Here is an 8,236-nt window from a genome sequence, read left to right as displayed (position 1 = left end):
AGGGCCTGTGGGATCCGCCTGAAGAACGGGCATGTTGCTCACGGAAAAAGTAAGCCATTGAATTCTTTTCATTTTTTTCAGCTGGATTTTGACACGGAATCCGTATGAACTCCGCATAAGATCTTCCTATATATTTCCCATTCCTTTTGTAGCCATTCTTGGTCTCTGCCTAAAAATCCAGTCCAAAAAATCCCTGTGTGAACCCAGCCTAATTCAGCATCAAATCCGTACATGTGAACATCTGCTAATACTCTGCCCTTCTGCACACACTAGAATGGTAACTTATCTCAGAAGCAGCATGCTGATATCTGGTTAAACTCTGCACAGGGTGCAAACAGAGGCTCTGCCTGATGAATATCTGGATTTCTAGCCATGTTACCCCCTTCTGTTGTCACCTTGAAATAATGTACACATGCATGATTCCTTTAGGCCTCTCCTTCTTAGGCATGGTACTACTAAGAATTAATTCTCCCAATATTATAAGGTAAAACTCCCACTAGTGTGCACTTTACAATGACAGGTCACTTTAAGCTGTCGACAGGCAGAAGAGAAAAAAAAAGTTTTGAAATGAATAATTTATATGGTGCTGCTTAATTATTAAAACTCATATTCTTCTCTTAGCGGCATCTCCTATAATTCATCTGTGGTAGTGGATAAATCCCTGCACTCTTCATGCATCTCCTATGGTTTTCCATCATGATGGAAACTCCCAGACTGCCTAATGTTGTAACTTTAATGTAAAACAAGCAAAGCAATCCACCCAATATGCTAGCCTGGCATGACTGGTATGACTATGAATAAATTTTATAATATATATATATATATATATATATATATATATATATATATATAATTTGTTTATTTATTTATTTATTTAATGCATTTGTGTAAAATGTATGGTAGTTGACATATGGATCTGCACCTTGGTTGATCTGTTTAGTCTATAAGTCCAAGACCACACGTTGCAGAAATGGGAAATGCAGCTTTATTGTTGTAGATTTTGCTGCGGTTTTTTTTTTTTTTTTTTTTTTTTTTATGTAGATTGTGAACCCCACATAGGGCTCACAATGTACTTTTTTTTTTTTTTCCCTATCAGTATGTCTTTTTTTTTTTGGAATATGGGATGGAAATCCATGCAAACACGGGGAGAACATACAAACTCCTTGCAGATGGTTTTTTGTCCTTGGCGGGATTTGAACACCAGGACTCCAGCGCTTCAAGGCTGCAGTGCTAACCACTGAGCCACTGTGTGGCCCCCTCTTTTTGCTGCGTTTTTTGAACCAAAGCCAGGAGTAGATTGAGCAGAATTTGCATTCTGCGTGTAAACATTACGCACGGCTAGCCGCGCAGCTTTCCTTTCCGGATTAGGCCCAAATGAATGGGCCTAATCGGGAGGGAGCCTTGCTCCGTGGATGCCTAGGTAGTGGAAAAAAGAAGCGAGCGGCTCCCATTGAAGTCAATGGAAGCCAATTTTGTCAGCGGATTTTGAGGCGGATTCCGCCTCAAAATTTGCTGCCAAAAAACTCTGTGTGAACTCAGCACAAGATCTTCCTTTATATTTCCCATTCCTTTTGTAGCCATTCTTGGCTTTGTCTCAAAAACCTCCAGCAAAATCTGCAAAAAAAAAAAAAAGCTGCATTTCCACAATGTGGGACCTCAGCCTAAGGCTAATGCCCCCTTGATGTGGAAGCGCACCTTTTTTGTTGAAGATATTGTTGTGTTTTTTTAAGCTAAAGTTAGGAGTGGATTGAAGAAAAGGTAGAAGTATAAGAACTTCCTATGTTTCTCATTCTGTTTGAAGCCATTCTTGACTTTGGCTGAAAAAAAAAAAAGAGAACAAAATCTGCAACAAATGAAGCTGTGTGGGTGCATGCACACTACGTAACGCCGGGCGTGTATGAGAGCCGTACACGCCGGCATTACGGCAGACTGCCGAACACTTCCCATTCACTTCAATGGGAGCGCTCGTAACAGCGGCGTTTACGAGCGCTCCCATTGAAGTGAATGGGAAGTGTTCGGCAGCCCTGCTGTAACGCCGGCGTGTACGGCTCTCATACACGCCCGGCGTTACGTAGTGTGCATGCACCCTGTTTCCGCAATACGGGACCTCAGCTTAAGGCATTTTTTTCCTGCAGCCACTGGCATTTTCGTCAGTATAATTGACATGTTGCAATTTCCAAAACCCCAACGGTTTTGGAAATCGCAGCATGTCCACAGCGCACATTGTCCCACACTGTGGGGATGGTATTTGCTAGAATCCCATCCACCTTACATTTACGGCATGTGGGTCCCAGGCCTAAAAGGGTGTTCCCATCTTGTTAAGCGATGACAGATTTCTATGATATGCCATCACTTAATGATTAGTGTGATTCCAGACTCTGGAACCCAAATTGATCTTGAGCACCAAGGGGCCACAGTGCTAATTTAGTGCTTATATATATATATATATATATATATATATATATATATATATATATATATATATATATATATATATATATGTGAGAGAGTGAAGGGTGTGGTCTGGGAAGACAGGTACATTCCAGCCAGGCACCTAAGGGGTGTATGGTAAAGATTCAGACCAGGGAGATCAGCTGACTAATCAGGCCCTAATAACAGTCTGAGTGTGAAGACTAGCAGTGTGGCACCACAATGACAGAGCTGACCTGTCCAGACCGGACCTCCAAAGCAGGTACTGTGCCACCCGTAGTTGTTGCCAAGGAGATTGGTAGCCAGTCTCCTGTATAGTCAGGGAAAAGTTTCCTTACGTTTAAGTTAGTTTCTCAGCCAAGAAGGGTTTTGTTTATCCTGTGGCTTTGCAAAAGCAGTGTATGCGTTACATGTGAATAAAGCCTGAACTCATGTGCAATCCCTTGTCTGTGTCCCTGTTTCCTGCACTGCTACAAGCATCTACCTGAGCGATTCCCCACAACATATATATATTATCTACGTTCTTTCTTTACAGTGATGCTCCTGGTTGCCGAGTGCACAGGGAACTGCAGCTTGCCCCATGGACTTGAATGAAAGCTGTTCCACAGTTCATACAGAGCACACGGCTAGGACAGGAAGAATCAGTGAAGGGGACACAGTACTAAATAAGCACTGCAGTCCTTTCATTCTCAGGATAGTAGTGGTCCAATCAATGGCAATATGCCCCTTTAAATGGGTTGTTCAAGACTTGACAATCAGTGAACTATCCTTCGCCTCGCTTCACATGGGTGTATTTGATCTATGAAATATGGACTGTATGTCAAACACTAAGCAAAGACTTGGGTGAGTGTCTCGTACTGAAAACAGGGAATCCTAGCATCATAGACGAGAATGGACCTTGGAAATCAGACCCCTTCTCAGTGTTTTGTTTGGGAAATGCAGCCAATATATGTGCTATATTTCAAAGACCAAATTTGTCCATATGGAGCCAGCTTCAATCATTAATGTGAGAACAGTGGAGTTTCAGCACCTGGAACCTGCACATATGAGATATTTTTAGCAACATGTTTGGAGCCGGAAGCAGTGTGTGGCAATATTATTAAGATGTATATATCTAATGCAGTCCAGGCACCAGAAATTGAAATTTATGCTAGGTAGGGGTTGCATAGATTTCAGCTATTAGGAAATTACGTGCACCAGTAAATTTGGTGGGTTGTGGGTTGTGCAAGCGGCCATTTTCTCATGGCCTGTGGGCATGTGCAGTCTGCTCTGCCCGAGGCCTTAGAAGTTACAAGCCACCACCGGAAGAAGAGGCTGAAGATGACGCTGCTGAAGAAGAGGAGGTGGCGCTGGAGAGAGTTCTCTCGCAGCATTGGGGACGCCCCCAGTGCTGCAAGAGAGCTAATTTACATATCCAGAGAAACTGGGATTGTAGGTGAACGGCGATGTGGAGAACACGACGTAAGGTAGAAGAAGAATAGCCTTTCTTAAGGCTATTCCGACGTGGTACCTACAAAAAATTGTGTGTGAATGATAGGATCTAGAGATGAGCGAACACTAAAATGTTCGAGGTTTGAAATTCGAATCGAACAGCCGCTCACTGTTCGTGTGTTCGAACGGGTTTCGAACCCCATTATAGTCTATGGGGAACATATACTCGTTAAGGGGGAAACCCAAATCCGTGTCTGGAGGGTCACCAAGTCAACTATGACACCCCAGGAAATGATGCCAACACCTCTGGAATGACACTGGGACAGCAGGGGAAGCATGTCTGGGGGCATCTAACACACCAAAGACCCTCTATTACCCCAACATCACAGCCTAACAACTACACATTTTACACATTCCAAAAAACCTCTATCAAAGTGGGAAAATACCTGGAAACCTTCTTTACTCCCCAAATGGATGGACACAAACCCCAATTTAAGCTCAACAAACAGTAACAACCACCCCTTTAAATCACGTTCCCCATGACAACCACGGATGGAATAGACAATGGGAAATCCAAAAGCCCTCACCCTTAACTGTCATTTTGAGTGTGTGTGTGTGTGTGTGTGTGTGATGTGGTAAGACCTTCCAAAATTCACTTTTCTAGCCCTTAACATGAGCCCTTCCAAACAAAGTTACAGGACCTTAAGCTGAGCTACCAGCAGAGATTGAGGCCCTTGGCATGAGTAGAGCCTTGCACCAGCAGTGTTTTTGGCACTTAGGGTGAGTTGAGCCTTGTACCAGCGTGTGTCCCTTAACATCAGGCGGGCCCTAAGTTCTGCGCTTTGCACAAAAGTTCCACATTAACTAGGCTGAATGGTACAAAGATTAGTAGGCCCGAGAACCAGGAACAGGTCTTGCAATGGCTGTCGGATAACGCTTAAAGCACATTGTCCACCAGCCAGTCAGCCTCTACCTCCTCTTACCCAACAGTCTTGTCCTCCTTCCACCCAAAATTCCCAATCTTCCCAGAACAATAACCCCAAATGTCCCTGCTCCCCAGAGCTGTTCTCCCTTCCTTTGACTGTACCGCAACCTGCCCCTCCATTTCGCGATTCCACGGACCTAACAGACGAGTATCTGTGTCCAGATGCTCAAACACTAGAGTCTCCCCCATCTCCGGTCGATTTGGTGGCGGATGACCAGCAACCCACCCTCATCGACGACGATGAGACGCAGTTGCTGTCAGGGCAGCCAGTTGACATGCGCATTGTGCAGGAGGAGGAGGCGAGACAGGAGTTGGAAGAGGAGGTGGTGGACGACGAGGACACCGACCCCACCTGGACAAGGCGGATGTCAAGCTGGGAAAGTAGTGTGGATGTTGAGGCAGGTGCAGCACCAAAAAGGGTAGCTAGAGGCAGAGACATGTCCAGAGACAGAGGTCAGCTGCTTTGCCGAAGCCAGGCCAGACCCGGAATGTCCGAAGATGTTCCCTTTTGTACCCAGCCCAGAAAAACTCCCCCATCGAGGGCACGTTTCTCGAAGGTGTAGAGTTTTTTCAAGGAATGCGCCGAGGACAGATATAGTGTCGTCTACACAATTTGCCTCTCGAAATCAAGTAGGGGCCCTGAGAAGAGCAACCTGTCCACCACTTCAATGCACCGTCATTTGGAATCCAAGCAATGGAATCAGTGGCAGGCAGCAACGGCAGGACAAATGTCGCCCGCCGTTCATGCCACTGCCTCTGCTCACAGTGCTGGCGATGCACTCCAGAGGACGAGCCAGGACATTACTTCATCTGCCTCCGCCACTTTGTTGACTTCTCCCTCATCCTCCCCTGTTTCTGTCTTATCTCCTTCTCCTGCACCATCAAAGGCACCATCAGGCGCTTCTTTACAACAACCCACCATCTCTCAGACATTGGAGCGCCGGCAGAAATACACCACTAACCACCCACCCACGCAAGCCTAGAACGCCAACATCGCTAAACTGCTGGCCCAGGAGAGGTTGGCGTTCCGGCTTGTTGAAACTCCCGCCTTCCCGGACCTGATGGCACAACTGTGGCACCTCACTATGCCGTCCCTAGCCGTCACAACTTCTCCCGGTGTGGCGTCCCCGCCTTGCACCAGCACGTGTCACTCAACATCAGGTGGGCCCTTAGTTCCGCGCTTTGCTTCAAGGTCCACTTAACCACCGACACTTGGACAAGCGCCTGTGGTCAGGGATACTGCTTATCTTTAAGGACAGGCAGGGTGAATGTGGTGGAGTCTGGTCCCGGGGTGCAAACTGAGGTACCCTATCTCCTCTCCCAGGCCAAAATTCATGGCAGGAGTAGACTGAAACCCTACGACGCTGCAACCTCCACCCCAGCTACTAGCGGCAAACGCTAAAACACTGGTGTGGGGAGACGTCAGCAGGCGGTGCTGAAGCTCATCAGCTTGGGGGACAGACATCACAGTGCCTCCGAGGTCAGGGATGCCATCCTGGCTGAGATAGCATTTTTTTTTCCCTGCTACACCTGGGGTCTGGCATTTTTGCGCCTGTGATAATGGCTGGAACCTGGTAGCGGCTCTGGAGCCTGCCAGCCTCCAACACGTTCCATGTTTGGCCCACGTCTAACTTAGTGGTGCAACGTTTTTTGAAAACATACCCAAATGTACCGAAGCTACTGTTGAAAATGCGGCGCTTGTGCGCCCACTTTTGCAAGTGTACAGGAGTCGCTGCTAGCCTAAAAACACTCTAGCAAGGCCTACATCTGTCCAAACACAGGCTGTTGTCCGTCATTCACACACGCTGAAACCCTACAATACCATATCTTGAGCAGGGTGTGTGAGCTGCACAGACCTTTGATGGAGTTCCATCTACAAAACCCAAGGGTTCCTCAAAGTCAGCTCCCAAAGTTTCTGCACCATGAGTTTCCAGGGGTGGCAGAGTTATGGCTAGGGGCAGAGGCATGGATAGGGATGATGTCTAGGGGCAAAAGCAGTGTGGATGTGGAGGCAAGCTAAGCAGCAAAAACTGGGGGTACAAGCTAAGGCATGGACTGGGGTGATGTCTAGGGGCAAAAGCAGTGTGGATGTGGAGGCAAGCTAAGCAGGGAAAAAGGTGGCTAGAGACAAAGGGATGTCCAGAGGCAGAAGACAGCTGCATGACAGAAGCTAGACCTGAGCCAACAAGGCCCAAGATGCCCTCTTTTCTAGCTTCCTTAGAAAAATTCCCCCATCGAGGCCACGTTCCTCGCTGGGGGAGATAATTTCTAAATGTATAGGTCGAGGACAAACTGAGTGTGGTTTATACACTTTGCAATGCGACTCCCCATCTCCCAGGCCTTTCATTCCAGGCTAAAGTACAGCACAACCCACCCACATGCCCAAGGCTTCAACGGCCTCATCTCAAGAAATCTGGCCCAGGAGATGTTGGGGTCCCGGCTTGTGGACACTCTGCCCTTTTTGGGCCTGCTGGCTACTGCGCCACCTCACTGCCGTCCACACCAGCACTTTTCCCCAAACATGAGGCGGTCCCTAAGTTCAGCGCTTTGCCCAAAAGATCCACGTGACCAGCTACGAATGGACAAGTGCATGCGGACAGGGACGCTACCTTTCAATCTTGGCACAGTGGTTGAATGTACTTGAGGCATGGACCGGGTCGCAAAATGTGGTGGACTGACTTGTCTCCCCACACAACATTCCTGGGAGGACGGCTGAAACACCACCCTCCTCCTCCGCTGTTAGATTGACCCCAGCTACGAGCTGGAAACGCTGCAACACTGGTGTGGGGAGACGTCAGCAGGCTGGGCTGAAGCTCATCAGCTTGGGGGATGGACAGCACACTGCCACTGAGGTCAGGGATGCCATCCTGGATGAGATGGCAATTTGTTTATCCCCGCTGCCCCTGGGGCCAGGCTTTTTTGTCTTGTTGGAGGGCTCTGGAGCTTGCCAGCCTCCAACACGTTCCATGCCTGGCCCACGTGTTCAATGTAGTGGTGCAACAATTTTTAAAAACATACCCCAAATTAGCTGAGCTAAGGGTGAAAGTGCGGCACTTGGACACCCACTTTCCCAAGTCTACAGTACCTGGAGCTAGCCGCAATACACTCCAGCAAGGCCTACATCTGCCTGAAGCACCTACTGTTGTGCGAGGTCACCACACGCTCTAACCCTAGATACCGTATGTTGAGCAGGGTGTGTGAGCAGCAGAGACCTTTGATGGAGTACCAGCTACAAAACCCAAGGGTTCCTCAGAGTCAGCTCCCTCACTTTCTGCACCATGAGTTTCCATGGGTGGCAGACTTATGGCTAGAGGCACAGGCATGGATAGGGGTGATGTGTAGGGGCAAAAGCAGTGTGGATGTGGAGGCAAGCTAAGCAGCAAAAACTGG

The sequence above is a fragment of the Leptodactylus fuscus genome, chromosome 7 (assembly GCF_031893055.1).
Source record: "Leptodactylus fuscus isolate aLepFus1 chromosome 7, aLepFus1.hap2, whole genome shotgun sequence".
NCBI lineage: Eukaryota > Metazoa > Chordata > Amphibia > Anura > Leptodactylidae > Leptodactylus > Leptodactylus fuscus.
The sequence above is the reverse complement of the archived record's forward strand: the minus strand, read 5'-3'. Positions refer to the sequence as shown.